The 18,599-nt window shown below is 45.0% G+C and overlaps 1 long non-coding RNA gene across 1 annotated transcript in view; it reads left to right on the top strand.

The window, feature by feature from the left end:
* The window catches only part of LOC142574259 (uncharacterized), a 44,992-nt gene extending 28,742 nt beyond the window's left edge, over nt 1–16,250 (top strand). Inside the window, exon 3 of the long non-coding RNA XR_012826477.1 lies at nt 16,163–16,250. This is a non-coding gene — a long non-coding RNA (uncharacterized LOC142574259). The remainder of the gene's footprint in view (nt 1–16,162) is intronic.
* Nucleotides 16,251–18,599: the final 2,349 nt, after the last annotated feature.

Genomic DNA, 18,599 nt, shown 5'->3' with positions numbered 1-18,599 from the left:
TACGACCTCGTAAGCTACTTGAATAGATGGGACAGTTCACAGAACTTACAGAACATCCCGCTCTACCTGTCTGATGTCTCCAAAACCTGGTTTGGGAACCATGAGCCCGATCTCCTTGACTGTGCAACCTTCACACAACAGCTTTGGCAGATTTTCGGTGCCCCAGCTGTTCGCGCTGAGGCCTCGAAGAAAAAGCTCGGTGGCGCATCCAATTCGCTGGGCAGTCGTACACTTCATACATTCAGGATGTGCTTGCATTGTGCAAGCGTGTGAGCGCCACTATGTCCCAAAGCGACCGAATACGCCACACTATTAAGGGCATAAACACTGTTTCCTTCAATGCCGTTGCTGCGCAAAATTCTCCTACCATCCAGAATCTGATAAGTGCTTGCCAGCTACTCGAGAAGGTCCAGTTCCTTCGGCTATACACCGATACCTCCGACATTTCCCTCTCTTCGACCGTGGACTTGCGCACGCTTATTCGCGACATCGTCCGGGAATAGCTTCACGGGCGGCGCTTTTCCTGCGCTCCGCAAAGTGTCGCCCCTTCTCCATCGGCCAGCTTGCGCAACATTTACGACAAGAGATCACGTCCCCATCGCGTCTGCCGTGCTCCGAAGGCCCCTGCTCTCATCAGGTACCAAGGTAAGCAGGCGTTGCAGCGCTCTCTCCAGCCATCACCACCCGTTCGCCTACACCAGGAGACCACCCTCCAGTGGCTTCGCTGTCACCGCCAGTGCATTTACAGCGTTACTACGGTCCTCGTCCCGCCAGGCCCATTTGATACTACTGTGGCTACCGAGAGTTCATATCCGGATTTTGCCATAGGTGTTAACAGGATGAGCAACGTGACTACGCTCCCGAAGAATGTACAAGCGTCCATCCACCATTGGGCAATAAGCGCACGTCCTACTACTCCTCTTATCACCGATCGCCTTCTCCTTCCGACCCTATTGATATGCCTCTGAATTCTAGTAAATCTCGCCGCAGGTCGCTGTCTCCACTTCGTCATTCGGTATCGCCTTTCCGACCCGCTTCTCATGTCACGAACGCCCACTCGCAAAATTCCCCAATGCAGTTTTAGGCGAGGAAACGGCGTACACTGGAAAGCCTACAATTCCTACGGAGCGACCGTTCAATTTGTTGTCAGTGTTTGCGGAAGGTGTATACGTCGAAGCTCGCGTTGACACAGGCGCTGCCATATGAATTATTCGTGCTGACTTTTGTTCCTGTCTCTGAAATGTGACCACGCCTCACTCCGGCCCTTCTCTTCTCGTGCTGCGACCAACGCTATTATTCGGCCAATCGCGCAGTGTATTGTTCGCGTCTGCGTAGACGTAATTCGTCCTCATATTGCTTTTGAGGTATTTCGTGAGTGTACCCACGAACTCATCTTTGGGTGGGACTTTTTCCGAGTCCGCTTCTATCTCTAGTTGTCCGCGCCTCATACAACTGGATACCACCGGCTATTTCTTCCTAACCATCGAGAACGCATTCGTCTCGTCACGTCCTGCGATTACGCTCTTCGACCATCTAGAAAATGTGTTATAAGTGTCAACTCCTGCAACATTGTGGATAGCGACGTACTCATCCTACCCTACGGCCATATCCTATCTCGAGGGATTCTGGTTACCCCTGGCCTTATTCGCTTCTCTCTCGAGTCTGCATTGCTTACCGCCTTAAACCAAACTCCCGAAGTCCAATTGTTGCCTCGTGCATGAACTGTCACTTGCGTTGCTGACACTCATCCCGCTGAAATTGTCGCGCTTTCGGCAGGGCCACCCGAGTCAGGATCACCGCCATGTAATCGCCTCTTCCGCACCATTGTTGGCAACCATGAGCCCTGATCTAACATCTGCCCAGAGTCAAGACCTCCTCGTACTATTGAACAAACACCGTTCCTTGTTCAACGTCAATTATCCCGTACTCGGTATGGCTACCGCCGCTACTCACCGCATACAGAGTGATGGCTCCCGCATTGTTCAGCGGCACCCATATCGCGTGCTTCTTCCAGAGCGCAACATCATCGAGGAAAACGTATAAGACAAGCTCACACGAAATATCATACGACCTTCCTCGAGTGTATTGTCCTCCCCAGTTGTTCCAGGGCAAAATAAGAACGGCTCAGTGTGTTTTTGCGCTTATTACCGTGCGCAGAGCAAAATCACACGCAAAGATGTTTACCTCCTGCCACGGATCGACGAAGCACTAGATTCGCTCCACGGTACAGAATATATTTCTAGCCTTGACCTTTTATCAGGCTACTGGCAAATATCGATGTCCGAATCCGACAAAGAAGAAACCGCGTTTGCTACCCGTGATGGGCTCTACGAGTTCAATGTGATAACTTTTGGACTCTGCAATGCGCCTGCCACCTTCGAGCGGAAGCTCGATAATGTATGGCGTGGTTTGAAATGGAAAACCTATCTGTGCTATCTCGACAACATTGTAGCGTTTTCAGCCACGTTCTCACAACATTTGCAAAGTGTTGATGAAGTCCTTGACTGTCTTGAAAACGCTGGCTCAACACAACAAAATGGAGTTTCGCCAGCAAGATCATCAAACTTCTGGGGCACATAGTCAGCAAAGAAGGTATTCGACCGGACCCTGAGAAGCTCGCTAGCGTCCTCGGGTTTTGTCGTCTACTGCGTCAAAAAGACCTGCGCAGTTTTCTCGGACTTGCTTCTTACTTCGGGCGCTTCATACGCAACTACGCTGCGCTTACCGCCCCGCTCCATCAACTCCTCGCCAGTAATGCGCCCTTTGTTTGGTCCGACGATTGTGAACGTGCTTTCCTGGCTTTGAAACATGCCCTCACGTCGAACCCAGCACTGTGCCACATCGATCCGAGCGCTCCCACCATCCTTGACACTGAAGCTAGCAGTAATGGTCTCGCTGCCATTCTACTGCAACGTGACAACACAATCCGCGAACAAGTAATTGCTTACGCTAGTCGTGCACTAACCACGGCAGAGAAGAATTACACTATAATCGAGCAGGGGACTGTATTGATGTTGTTTGGGCAGTGCAAAGATTTTGCCCATATCTTCATGGCCGCCACTTCGCAGTCGTTACCGACCATAACGCACTGTGCTGGCTTTCATAGCTAAAGAATTTCTCAGACCGCCTGGGTAGCTGGGTGCTTGGCCTGCAGTAATACGATTTCGATGTCACCTATAGGGCTGGAAAAAAAGCATCAAGACGCCGAGGCTCTATCCGGCTACCCTCTGCCGTATCATAATGATTCACCACCGCTTCTCCGTTCTAGCGTACGTCCCGAGTCCTCTTCATCGGCTTTACCCATCGCAACCCTCGATTGGCTAAGACCCGACAGGCCCTCTGTCCTTGTGTCCCACCAACATATCGACCCATACTGCCGAACTGTTCTCCAACGCACGGAAGGTTCTCCGTCATCTGCAAACGCCCGACTTCGTCGACAAATTAATAAATTCAAGCTTTGCAATGGGGGTTTACATCGCTCTATTTATCATGTGGACTGCAACAAATGGATCCCACTCTTGCCACGTTCTCTGCAACGTGAGGAGCTCGAAGCTTTTCACGATCATCCGACGGCTGGTCATCTAGCCTACCACAAGACTTAAGACAGAATACAAAGTCGCTGCTCCTTGCCTGGCCAGTCTTCAGCCATTGCGAAGTACGTTGCATTCTGCGTTCCTTACCAAAGCCGCAAATGACCGACAATAAATCCTTCTGGCTCTTTACAACCTCCGCCTTCTCCCGCTTCGCCTTTCAAAGTAATTGGAATAGACTTGTACGGTCTTATTCCCACGACCTCACATGGCAATGGTTTGATTGTAACGGCCTAGACCATCTGATACACTATGCGGAGACAGCATCTCTACCATCCGGGACTGTTGGTGAAGTCGCCTCCTTCTTTCTTCACGACATTTTCTGATGCCATGGTGCTCCACGCGTACTCCTCAGCCACCGCGGCAGTCTTCCTGTCTTCAATCCTTACCGAAGTTTGGCGCGCCTCTAATACAATTCACAAGACGACTTCAAGTTACTATCCGTAGACCAACTGCTTGACCGAGCGTTTTCATCGTACCCTCTCTGACATGATTTCGTTGTACATCCACCCCGACCACACGAACTGGAATGCAATCCTGGCGTTCGTGACATTAATCTTTAGCACAGATACGAAACGTACCACCTTCTTCACTTGTCTATGGCCGTTATCCAAGTTTCGTTCTTGATGTATGGCTCCTTTCGACTCCTGTACCCCCAGCAGCTCCTTTCGCGGAACCCTTTCTGCCTCGCCTCGAGGGCTGCCGTCGCCTCATCATCATCAGCCTGGTTACGCCCACTGCAGGGCAAAGGCCTCTCCCATACTTCTCCAACAACCCCGGTCATGTACTAATTGTGGCCATGCCGTCCCTGCAAACTTCTTAATCTCATCCGCCCACCTAACTTTCTCCCGCCCCCTGCTGCGCTTCCCTTCCCTTGGGATCCAGTCCGTAACCCTTAATGACCATCGGTTATCTTCCCTCCTCATTACATGTCCTGCCCATGCCCATTTCTTTTTCTTGATTTCGACTAAGATGTCATTAACTCGCGTTTGTTCCCTCACCCAATCTGCTCTTTTCTTATCCCTTAACGTTACACCTATCATTCTTCTTTCCATAACTCGTTGTGTCGTCCTCAATTTGAGTAGAACCCTTTTCGTCGCCTCACCCGCCTTAATACCGGAATCTCCGAGGACGCTCGCAAGTTTCGTTACGACTCGACCCACCATGCTGCGGCTTTTTCTTCTGGCGACGAAGTTCTTTGGACTCATGTGCGCGCTGCATGCTTATGCGAAAAATTTCGCACGCGTTTTATTGTACCTTACTCTGCCATTGAGCAGACATCACCTGCCAATTACCGCGTCTATCCCCTTAGAACCCCATCCGATTCCCGTTGCCGTGGATAGAGGTAGTGCACGTTTCTCGCTTAAAATCATATACTCGAAGCATTTCATGATACTTCCGCGCGTACAAGCGGCCGCTTCCACAGCGAGAGGGAATTATTTGGAGCACAACACATGCCTGACTTTCAACTCCATCATCTCCACATATCATCATCCATTTTAGATCATCTTCTTCTGTATATATCAACACTGGTAGCACAGCTTGGTCCTCGCAGTGGTAGCACGAGCTGGACGGCAAGAAAGCGGTTCTTTAGAATAGCTTAATGGACAGATGGTGAAACAGAATCTCCCCTCACTGATGTATGCGGACGACATATTGCTACTAGCGTACAATGCAAGAGATTTACAGACACTGGTCAGTATGTGGGGCAGCGCAACGACAAATCTAGCCTCAAATTTAGCGCACAAAAATTGTAAATAATGGTCTTTCAGGAAGAGAGGTGATGTCAATTCAGCAGCAAGTCATACACATAGTCAAGCAACACGAATACATCGGTTTATACATAAACGAAGGAAATATCCAAGCACCCATCAATATAATCTGAAAACGAAAGAGAAGCTGAATGCAGCAATAATGAAACATAGAGCAACTTTGGGGCATCAATAAATATGAAGTTGTGCGTGGACACAGGAAAGAAGCAATGGTGAGATCGCTAACCTTCACAACTGCCCATCTATGCTTAAAATCGCATATCTTGTCGGGGCTCACGTTTTATCAAAGAACAGTAATCCTCTTTGGCACCCAAGGCAAAACCGGAGATGAGGAAATGCAGGGTGACATGGGATTGGCCTCATTCGAAAGTCAAGTCAGAGAAGCGCAGAGCTGAATTAGTATTCAAGGAATACTCAAGAATATGGATGAAAAGAAATGGCCTTCTAAAGTGCACAAGTATCTGTACCTAAATATTGTGGGCACAGATTGAAGTAAGAGGTCAAGAAAGCTGGAAACAAAGTACAGGGTGATTGAATGCATAGATAGAAAACCTGGAAGAATCAAAAAGTAAGAGAAATAGAAACAGCGAACCGGATGGGAAATGGAAACAAAGGAGAATAACAAGAATGAGAAAAAAAGTAATTAGAAAGGAAAATTTGTTCGATAACATGAAGGGAAGTGCTTTGCTATTTGAGGCTCGAGCAGGTTGCCTAAGGGCACGAACATACCACAGCAACTCTTCCCAATTAGATGAGGCATGTGTATGCAGCAGAAAAATTGCGAAGACCATTGAGCACAGCCTTATGAAATGCGAATGGTTTCACGCAGGCAGACCAATACGCATCGTCTACCTCACAGAAACCCTCGGATTTGAAGGGAACGGAAGAATCAACTGGACAGCAGTCGGAAAAGCAAGAGACGTTTTAGAGTATTGGCGCAAAAAGGCGGGGGAGAACTGCATTTCAACCGGATAATGTACCGGTGTAGGTAGCGGTACAGATTAGATAGAGAAGATTTTAAGAATGAAAGCACATTTAGGAGATGTATGCAAAAAAGCTCGCATGAAAAGCAACTATAGCACACCTGAATAAATCAGGCAGGCTGGGTGATTATGTTTCACCACCCCGTTTTGAAAGGGATGCCGATAAGTCATCATCATCGTCGCTATCCGCGTCAGCCGTTGCGGCCGCAATTAGATGAGGGCTAAATGCAAAAAACACCCATGTAGCATACATTGCGTGCACGTTAAACAACCGTAGGATGTTGAAATAGGAGTTTTTGACTAAGGCGTGCCTTATAATTCTAGGGCGACTTCAGTTCGTACTACTCCAGAATATATTCTTTTATAATATATCGCGCAGGGGATTTTGTAATCAACGAGAAAGTAAATGCAGTCTAAACGATGAAAACAGAAAACATAACATAACGTAACATATTAGTGGTGTTAAGTCTTGTCACTGTATTTTCTCATTCACTTAATTTTAGCTGTAGTACAATTCTTCGACTCACGACCTTCCATAAAGACACGCGTGCAGCCTTCAGCTAGCAAGGTGGTGCTGACAGTTTTTCAAAGCGAAGCTTTCTTTGCCACATCCTTCGACTTTCCCACTGCTGCTGCTGTTGCTGTTGTTGCTACTTTCTGGCGCACTGCCTCGGGGGGTGGTTCAGAAGGTGCGGGTCGGATAAGAAAAGAGGTACAATAAACTCGTTTGTGCCATACCCCGTCAAATGTGCACGATGTTATCTGGAGCTCCCTGGGCGTCGCCAGTTTAGCCTCTTCACAGCTGTAATTATCCGTGAATCCCCGCAAGCACTTACCTTTCCAGCAACGTGCAAGTCCATAAGGAAGCTAGATAGAATGGAATCGAGTAGGAATAGAGGAGGCAGAGAATGGGTAGACGCGACGCAGTCGCGAAACGAGTAAATAACAGCCTTGCCGCTCTCTGCTCTGAGTTCCCATACAAATACGAGGGGGAGGGGGGGATAGGGAAGAGGTGGCGTCTTGCCGCTCTCTGCTCTGAGTTCCCATACAAATACGAGGGGGAGGGGGGATAGGGAACAGGTGGCGTCAGAATGCAAGGAAACGCTGGATACACTTAAGTTCAAGGTACGTTACGGTGGGCTTCTGCTATTTCTGCAAAATAAAACCACGCAAATATGTCTAGCGGGCACCTTACACAAGGCGTGAAGAAGCGGAGCTGCATTAATTAAACCGCACCGTAGGCTCTTGGCGACACAACGGAAGAAGACGCACGTCAGATCAGCGCTGTGCCTGCCGCGGAAGCTTTGCGGCTGTGACATTGTTCGAGGGAGCGGATTTGATCTAGACCAAGGCAGCCGCGTTTCGACGGGGGATGAATAAAAAACACTCGGGAACTTTGACTTCTGTACACGTTAACGTACGCCATGGTGTCAAAATTAATCCGGAGTCCGCCACCATGGCCTGCCTCATAGCACGATTGTGGTTTTGGCACCTACATTCTCATAATTCAATCCAAGTTTAATGCTCCTGTCACAAAATGATGTGCCCATGTGATGCAATAACGATGATCAACCCTCTCAGAGGTTATGAAATATGGCGCACAATAACGCCTCAAGCAAATACCTTTCCCTTTGTGTTTTGTGTACTACGCACACAAAGAGCACTGTTGCACATAAGGTAACGTTTACCATCAACTCGCCACTCTCGTGTGGGACAAATGTTGAAGAAATTAAACGTTCGCTGTCAACATCACTGCTCATCATTGTCAATCAAAGCAAACAGCACAGAAAGCTTCGCTTACATCGATTCCCACAATGCGTGGGGTCTGCATAAACTTTAAAATTGGCAAGAAGTGATGATAGAAGATTTCTTGCAGAAAGGTACCACCGTAACGGAGACCTCTTCGTTAACTTGCTGACAAACATAAGGAAAGCCATCACAATCAGCAGGCTTGCCTTAATCTCAAAAGGCGTTCTTCTCTTGAACCAGAACACTCCTGATCGTGGCTTGCATGCTGTGCAAATGGAAGCACACTAGTATGGATATAAAATTCTTCACCGTCCCTCGCACTACCCGGGCTCTGCACCCTAAAATGTTGACTTGTTTTTGTCTGTGAACTCAAGTTTAAAAACCAGGCAGTTTCCTGATGATGGCGCGCTAATCTACGAAATCAAATCACGGCTTCTAGGCTCCATGTAGACCTCAACCGGTGTGCTATCTGCAGCTGTGAAAGAAAACGATGGCAAAAGTGCGTGTTTGTCGATGGTAGCGATTACAGAAAGGAAGCCAAACATTGAAGCATTCATGCTCATTAGCGAAGAAGAAAAGGGCCAGGGGAAGTGTTTACGAAGACCGCTCTCCTTTCCAAGACAGTGGTTTGAATGTGGTCTAACCATCGCAGCAGGTGGTTTTACATCTCCCAGATTTATAGGCTGTTCAGGCCATCAAGGAATTACCGAAGAACGAATCATCATAGAATGCTGGCTGCTTTTCGTGATTGCTCAATATAAGTGCGTACAAAAGTTCTAAGCTATACGTCGCTTTAAAAAATGAAAACAGTACGCTGCTGTCATTTCTGTGGGTTTCTTTTGGAAATTTTGCGGATTTCTCCAATATATATTTGCACGTCCAGCTCCTAAAACAAAATGTTTCTTTATGTGCAGTATACTAGAATCTTTGGGCATACGAATACATCACGCGCATTTGCGAGAATGAAGCAGTGCCGCTAAAAGTGTCAGTAGGTGCTTAACAGAGTAGTCAGTGCACACGAAATAGTGGGAGCAGCGGTGGCTCTCTACGATTTCCATTCTTTCTTCCATAGGTCTAACTGATACTGTACATGAGAAACTGTGTCCCTAACGTAGATGTTTCATGGGCGGGACATAAGCGAACAAAAATAATATCTCTGTGTTTAAATATTTTCACTGAAAGCAAGAACTATTGTGCGCACCAAATGTACTGCGGAAAAACAGACTGACAGAAACTTTATCCTGCCCATATGTTCAGCCAACTGGCCCAAATCTCTACAATAATGTGATGTGTACATTGCCTTTTAAACATCGAAGTCAGAATTCTAGATTCAGAGGTGAAAATGCTAGAAAAGTGAACTTGTCGAAATTTATTCGCCGGCAGCTTTCCTGGGTGCTCTGTACCTGCAGTGTGCTCAGAAACACATTCGAATAGTGGGAAAATTGAAGGAGATGTTTATCTGAGAAGCCAATGCTCAAACCTAATCAGTGATGAGTTTTTCTCTTTGCTGCATCGGGCGTCACCTTATCACCCAGTACGGTACGAAGGCAGGCATGCTTTTATAGACGAAAGTAAACCAGCGGTGTCGTTGCGCCTCGCATTCCCGCCTTTTCTTGCCAACTGGCAATAGTACCACTATGCTTGAACTACCAGTGTGTTCCGTGCACACTTGTCACTATGGCTTAGTGTTTCATTCGGGATAGCTAGTTATGCTTCATACCAAAAGTCTTCATGATCCAGTTTTAGGCCTATTTTGTGCCATATTTTAGCCGCCTGAAACAACAAAAAGTGGTGGTGACAGAACAGATCATTAACACCTAACGAAATATTAAATGTAAGAGTGAGTATTTGCCGAATGCAGGCTACATGGGGCCACAATATTGTGTAGTAACAAGCGTAGTATTACGTAGGAACAAGCGGGGATAATATTTTCTGCAAGATGTGCAACTGTTATGCTACTGAAGAGGAAGCTGCTGTCATATCAAAATATATGCTTGATTTAATTCATAAAGGGAATAGTACAGTCATAGAATGATGCTTTATGCTACCTGCACGATAACACGGAAACAATTCTACCTGGTCACTAAAGGTTCATTGTTTTTACCTACCTGTTAAGACCCATGCCGACACGTAAAAGGCGGCCCGCGTTTTTTAATGCAATCAGCCATACCCACATATTCACCGCTGCTTCCCTGAATAACTGCACTTATATAGCATAAACAAGAAAGAGGTAAAAACATATTCCAGTGTGCTTACTCCTAAATATGTAAGTGAATAATGCATGAACCACCGAAAGCGTTGTGATGAACCCGAACAGATGGCATGAAACGAAATAAAATATTGTTTCACAGAAGCGCTCTTATCATTCTAGAGTGATGTTTGTACTATAGAGAAGTCTGACAAGACTAAGAACGGTGATAGTGAGTGCCCTATTTGTTATTTAAAAATTAGGGATATGATATGATACATGATAGGGATATGGATCACCATGATAGCTACTTTGCTTTCAAATTAGTACGGTATTTAGCAAACTAGTGCTCACCTCTGGGATAAACAGGCAGTCAAGTTGCCAATTTTGGACGACACGCCCACTGCATTCATAACTTTTTGTCGAATTGGCCTAGCAGCCCTTCCTTTCAACTGCCTGCCAGAGAAAATACGCAGGTCTGTTGTCGAAGATTTTGTTTTACAGCGCCTATCCCTTATATTTTCCACCAGACCCTTCTTATAACGTTGAGGCCCACGGTTTTAGTGGCCTATACAACCAGCTAATACAATTTTAAATGAGGCGCCTCAATCTTACTAGCCGTGTACCCTGTTCAGAAATACTGCTGAAAAGTGCTTTACACCAGGAGACCAGCCGCTGAATGCATAAAGCATCGTAGCCTGTCCAAGAGTTGCCCAATATTTATCTGATGTAAGACTACGTTTTATCCGGTACAAGATACCAAGATTCATGTTTCCACACAGCACAAGACATATTAAATGTTCCCATGAAGCTAGTTTCAATATTTAATTAGACATCGTATTATTTTTAATGGGGACCTCATTTTTCAAAACTGCCAAATTATGACAAAGTTTTGCCTCACAACTGGTTTGCCGCAGTTTCTTGAAGGCACACAAAAATTTGTCATTTTTTTGCGAGAAGGGGGGGGGAGCATCATCTTACGAGAATGTCGTTTTCAAATTTAGAAAACGACTCTCAATATCAAAAAACAGGTATGCGAACACATTTGGATTTGCGTAATAGACGCTATCATTTAAAATGAAGATTTCCTGCGAATCATATTAACATGAAAAAATCCTTGAGTTTTCTATAACCAGTTACAAATAGGATGGTGATCATACCTCCATATCGAAATGTCTCTGTACGGACGCAGCACACCAGGCTGACTGCTCTGGCACACTAGCTTGAGGAAGAATACAACAGGCCGTGGCTCTGCGCATTAGTCCATGAATGAATTGAGTCTTTCCTAACCTTACGCATTCTTGTGCTAGAAGTCGCTTTGGTGAAGCGCCGGGGTACTTCTGAGACAACACTACATCAAACGAAAGCTCTATGACTTTAGCCCAATGTAAAGAGAAGATATATATAGCGCAAGGTAAAAAAAAACTTCATACGCTAACGACTGTCGCACCGTGCTGATGCTGGTGTGCGCCTCGGAAGTAAACACTTTGTTGATAAAATGTAGATAAGAAAGATGCATCCATGAGTTCGAATGATTTTCTCGGTAGAAAGGCACGAGTTGGAGGCTGACAACCCCAAAAAACCTGTTTGAATATTCAGCTTTGCGTGGTAAATGCGAATCCTGCACTATTTCGACAATATGTGGCCTTAAGGAATATATGACGAAAGGTACATCTTTGCTTTGTGTACCTGGAGTAACGATTAACTTTTAATTTATCATAACATTATGCTCTGTAGCATGAAAACTAAAAAAAAATAGCAAAGAAGGCCTTTCTTCCTTTTTTCTTTTTCTTTTTTGTTCTAGTGCTTGCACATGACCGGGGTAGCTGGAGAAGCATGGGAGAGGCTTTTCCGCTGCAGTGGGCTTAGCCAGGATGACGACGACGATGATGATGATGATGATTATGATGATGATGATGATGATGATGATGATGATGATGATGATGATGATGATGATGATGATGATGATGATGATGATGAAGTAGCACCAAGTTTCAGAAGAAGGCATCCTCAAATTATTTGATCAGGGGGGTGGGGCATAAACTTTGAGGAATTTCTTTGTACGCCAATTCTCGTAATTTGCTATATATATAATGTAGAACTACTTTCACAACTGTATATATGATGTCAGATATAGGACATTAAACCATATATATATATATGCAATGTTTCCCTCAGAACTTTCGGAATTTTTCATAAATTGCCCGTGGTAGATTGCAGAGTTCTATTGCGTGCGCTGGTATGCACGAAGAGCCGCACAATACTTGCACTAGAATTCAAATGCATAACGGACTACTTAACATAAATTCACTAATTAAATTTCGGCTGATTACCTTATGATGACACATTGCAATTTACAAATACTAGTGGTTGAGTCTAAAGGTATATCCACTTGCAAATAATTGGCTGGATGACCCCTTTACTGGATATGAGCCCTGAAACTTCTGGTACAAATGCACCGGCGTTCTATTTACTCATTTTTGTTCATTTTTGTTCATTTTTGTTCAATTTTGTTCATTGAAGCAGGAAGGTCACTGGACCGCCAATGCATTTTTTCGCAAAGTTCAGGAAATAATATCACGAAACTGTTGTCAACATTAGAATTTATCCCATGTTTATTAACCTGGTGCACTCACCGGCTAGAGTTTTACGAATTGCAATATGTGTCAAAATGCAATAAAAGTTATAAAGGATAAGTGCTTCAGAAAGGCTGGCCTTTCTGAGGCATCTTATCTCTTTTTATAGCTTTCGTACCACAGTGTGCTATTCGCTCTGTCAGCCCCCTTCATTTTTGATACATACTATAGGGGAACTCGTATGAATCTTGATTAGTGATATTTTGTTAATTAGTCGATTATCAATCTCATTTGTATGTTCGAGTAATATCCACGTCTTCGAGTACACGAGATTATGGACTAATATTTTGCTATCGGACACAGGCATATACAAAAAATATTTGAACGTGTTCGATGAAATGCCCTGTATATTAACATAGAAATTAGAAAAATGTAGTCCGCCGCATTCTGATGTAGTCAGGAAGGCATAAAAACCTTAAGAATTCTCTACTTTTGGCCCCTATGGAAAGTGAGTACCAATGCTTCAGTTTCAGTTTCAGTTTATTATTCGTTCATAACAATTTGTTACAAAAGCATGTCATGCAGACAAGGGTCCCAAAGTCAGAGACTGCACTGGAACCCTTGGATTAGAAGTTATATAAAAAAATAAAGCGGTATATAGAGCAGAGAAACAAATTATGAATTAAGAAAAATATAACCAAGAACCGAGTGACGACACACATAAAAAACAAAAGAAAGAGGAAAAATGCCCAATCAGTGGTAATTCCACCGCTTCTCAATAGCAAAATGACATTGTAGGAAATTATTCAGACAGCAAATAATTCTTGAGTTGAAATTTGAAAGAGTACAAGGTAGTTGACAACTTAATGGAATATGGAAGACTGTTCCAAAGTTTAAGCGCGCAAAAAGAGGAAGCCATCTTTCCGTAATTAGTATGACATAAAGCTCGGTACTGAAAGATGTTTCGGTACTGAAAGTAATGTACTTTTCTCTCTTTCATTGTCATATGATATACTCTTGCGAATCTTGGTCGTCCAAATTTAAAACATATTTGGATCCAATTTTGCGCTTACCAAAGAGAGCGGTGGGGATAATGAGGTTTTCTAGTCCATTCGAATCCAGCAGTCATTTATTTTGCAGGTTGAAAATAGTTCCCTTTACCCTATCCCCCGAAATGAAAGGTGCTATTTTAGTGAATAACATAATATTTCGCAATTCCTCATTGTCGTTTAGTATATTGTGATTCCTACACAAAATACTAGATACACTACTAACATAAATTTCCAATTACCAGTTACTCGAAACACATACGGTGAAACACTAATTCAGTATCATGGTACAAAAATATGGAACGCCTTACGAATAGAAGTGAAGAGTGCCAGTAACTTTTTGTTTTCCATAAGAAGATTATGTCTCTTAAAAATTAGTTAAGAATGTTGCTCTGTCTTCGTGGTGATATTTTTTAAATAATACTATTGTATTGTTGCACTGATCTATGTTTTTTCCCTCTTGTTTCTCACCCTGTACAATTATGTATAATCAATACGCATTTGTTCATCACTGTCCTGATCGCCGTAGCACATACGCATGTATGCCACATGGGCCTACACTAGTCTTGGCTATAGGCCCAACAGTTGTTTGATTATGTTGATGTACAAATTTATGATGAAATAAATAATGTCTAACGTCTTCTTCCCAATCATTGTGTTTGCTGTAACCCCATAATTCCTGAGGACTGCAACACCTTAGAGAATGCCATGAACCCTGCCCCCATATGGTGTATAAAAGCCCACGTTCGTCTGAACTTCACCAAATACAAGTATCTCCAATTTATCAAAAAGCACCCCAGTATTCGTCACACTTACTACATTGATTCTACTCCAATTAGAAGTCCAAATAAATACTTCTTTATGCCCCCTAAGACGTCGCTCTCATGGGCCAGCTATATCGAAACAATTTGTTCAGAGGTCTCACAATCTCTTGGGAAAATTCAATGCCTTCTAAAATGCGTATCATCCGACGCAAATAACCGGGTGTCTGAGGCATGCTTTAGGACAAAACTTGATAACATGCATTTATCTGGTAATCCTCGCAAGCACATCTTGCTCAGATTATTGAAGGAATCCGAAGCCGCACCGTGTGTTTTATCACGTGGCAGTATTCAAACCAAATAAGCGTCGTCCAATTAAATGAATCCACGTGCTTTTTTAATTACGGGGTTTTACGTGCCAAAACCGCTATCTGATTATGAGTCACGCCGTAGTGGGGGACTCCGGAAATTCAGACCATCTGGGTTCCATTAACCTGCACCTAAATCTAAGAACACGGTGCTTTCGCATTCCGCCCCTATCGAAATGCGGCCGCCGTCGCCGTGATTTGATGCCGCGACCGCGTGCTTAGCAGCCCAACACCGTATACACAAGCAACCACAGCGGGTAATCCATGTGTTTGCTTTAATTTCCGCATCTTGCCAAACGACACTACAGAAAAACCCAAAGGCTACATAACATCGCCCATGTTTATTTGGGGCGTTGTTTTAAAGAAATGACACTCCGTGTGTGTGTTTGCCTTTGGCGCCATCATAACGAAATTAACGCGTATGAACTTGGCTAACTGTCAGCTCCACTGACCTCGCCATGTCATAACTCGCCTTGACTTCGTGCATTGGTACAATCATCCACTATTATGACAACACATTGCTAAACGTTCCCCAGAGGCAACCCACATGAGTCAGTCATCCGATTGCAAGAATAGATTGCCGCACTTCAACACTAAGGTCTTCGATATTTGGTATGCAATAAAACACTCGAATTGGCTAGCCAGCTAAAGTGGCCTTATTTACTGATCACGTGGTCTTCTTCCAAAAATTAACGCATAATTTTCAATAAACATGCATTCGCTTGTTTCTATCCTCCGAAATCCCGGCTGCTTACGGTTACTGCAAAGTGTGGTTTCGCCTGCGATGCTTCTTTTATGAAATCTGGAACCTTTTCCCCTTTTCTTTCATGCTGTTAGGCCACGGTTAACAGAAGTGTACGGCCCCTTTATGCAATGCCTACCTTGCTTCAGTATGCAATAAATAAACTAAACGAAGTGAAATCGGGGAGAGGCTTGACAACACAACTTTGATGAGCAACATGTTTAGGCAGCCCAAAAACACCAAGTACACTGTCCTGATCTCGGTGACTTGCTAATCAGCGACACAGTAAAACAAAACTGCACTTTGACGTGACGTGATTTGCATGAAATGCGAAGTACTTCGAACTATTCTTTATGCTTCATTCATTTTGCACACATTTTGCAGCAAATGCAGCACCAAGTGGACCTTTACCGGGCGAAGTTAAAACCGGAGGCAAAGTAGGAGTATCGTCAGGCACAGCATTGCCAGGAACCGTAGGCTCAGCGAGACTAATCCTAGGAGGGGGAGTCTCCGCAGCAGGAGCGCCTGGAGCGAGAGGTCCAGAAGCAGAAATTCCAGGTCAAAAAACAGGTAGCCTAAGCGCCGGAGGCTCAGGAGCATCGGCGCCAGGAGAAGGAAGCCTATTTGCAGGAGGCGCAGGCGGAGGTGGCTTAGGAGTAGGAGGTAGCCTAGGAGCAGCAGGCCAAAGCGGAGGAAGCTTAGGAGGAGCTAGGTTTGGAGCATCGGGTCTAGGAATAAAAAACACAGCAACAATCGGTGCAGGAGGAGGCAGCATACAAGCATCAGGTCCAGCAACAGGCGGGGCAGTAGCTGCAGTCTTGCAAGAAGGAGGAACAGGACAAGCAGGCTATGGAGAAAGTGCACAGGAAGCTGACCTCAGACAATCCCAAAGGACTTCCTTGCAACAAGGAACAGCGATAGCTGCGGGAAGTAGTTCTAATGGTGCAAGAGGCGTCACTGTAGGGAGCACCGGACATGGTTTAGCCATAGGTTCGTCAGATGGACAGCAACAACATGGCCAACAAAACCGTGCGGTCGGGGACCGGCAGCAGCATGGCCAAGGAACACAGACGCTCCACCAGACGAGCCAAGAAGATCATGCAAATGGTAAATACTCAGAAGCCTGTTTATGACTCTGGCACGTAAAGCAATTTAAGTAATCCATGTAGAATGAACTAGATCGGTGCATGTGTACCGCCAAGTTTGGTCTACTCCAAAGAAGGAAAGAAAACACTGGAAGAATTACAAAGAAGATAAATTAAGATCAGTGAGACATTGCAGGTTCGCTTGCATTTGCGGGTGAGCTGTTCATGAGCTTATTTTACTTGCCTTTTTTGGTGCTCTCTCATTAACGTTGATATGAACTTCGTATTTACAGGTATATGCAGTGTTAAACGATACGTGCAAGCCTCTGGGGCGCATATCTTTCGGGCGTTGCAATGCTCCTACATGCAGATTTGCTGCCGATGCTCTGTGCCAGTGGAAGAGCTGGCTCCATTATACACGTGTGATCTGAAGCAATGTTAGACGCTTCTGCACTTCCTACGCAGAGACATTCGCTCACAGTCTCCTAATGGGAGTTCCCTTTAAGAATGGACCTACCTGTATTTTCTGTAAGTAATACTCAGCGTAAGATGGCGAAATATGGGCAGTATAAGAAGATGAATAAAAACGACAACTGTGAACTACGTTTGTTAGAAAAGGCTGAACAAGATACATACATAGAGATATCAGTCAAATAATTGGCAGCCTGTCGGCAAAAGAAAAGTAAGGGTAACTTAACAGCTAGATAATCAATCTCTTCATGCACCCACCGTGTTTGCTTAGTAGTTTTCTTGTAGCGAAGCTAGCACGAGGTTACGGCTTGAGTCCAAGGCCATGGCGGCTGCATTTTCATCGGGGTGAAATGCAAAAAACTCCCCTGTACTTAGATTAAGGTTCACGTTTAAAAGCTCCAGGTTTTGAAAATTCATGTGGAGTCTTTCGCTACGGCTTGCCTCATAATCACATTGTGGTTTTGGCACTCAAAACGAGAGAATGTTTTAGGCTCTTCATGCAGTAATATAACACAAGGAATATTTCTTTGTAGACTCTGCTGCAATCATTTCACTGATATGTTTATGCTGATAAGAGGTCTATTGGCGATGCGTTTCTGCGGTCCAAGGACGCTACGAGTGCCAACCTTGAGGCAGCGAGATGCAGTGTCTCGAAATGTACCACCGGCCATCAGCGGAAACGCAGCTAGCCGAGCTTTGCCGATGCTGGGGGATGGAGGTGCGTCTTCTTCACCAACGGCCCCCGCAGTAAAAGAGCCATCCTGGTGACCTAACAGGTTGGAGGGAGAAGGTCATGGTAGGGCTCTAGACACGTCACGTGGACGAGGTCACGTCCACGCCGGCGCATGTAGTCAGACGGAGAAAAGGCTCCATTAGATAATTCACCGGGCACCGTTCGCTCTAAGACAGGACACGGCCCTTCGTAGTTTGGCAAGGAACAGGCAGCCATACAAAAGTCCATGGGGGCATAAGTGGGATTAGCAAGTGAGCCTTTTAATGCTCTTGTTCTTGTGTTGTGAAGGTGCGCACGCGCTCACGCCAGTCTTCGGCTTGTCTGGTAGCTTCGCACACAGTTGGGCACTTGGAAACGATAGCACGGTATGGAAGTAGTGTCAATGGCATACGAAGGCTCCATATTTTACAGGAGAAAGAAAGGTGAAGTTCCCGTAGTAGCGTGTATCGTAGTGGTGTATACGAACGTTACAAATGGAAGTACACGGTCCCACTTACCATGATCAGAACCAAATATACGTACATCGCGAGAA

Source organism: Dermacentor variabilis, chromosome 3 (genome assembly GCF_050947875.1).
Source record: "Dermacentor variabilis isolate Ectoservices chromosome 3, ASM5094787v1, whole genome shotgun sequence".
Classification (NCBI taxonomy): domain Eukaryota; kingdom Metazoa; phylum Arthropoda; class Arachnida; order Ixodida; family Ixodidae; genus Dermacentor; species Dermacentor variabilis.
The sequence above is the reverse complement of the archived record's forward strand: the minus strand, read 5'-3'. Positions and strand labels throughout refer to the sequence as shown.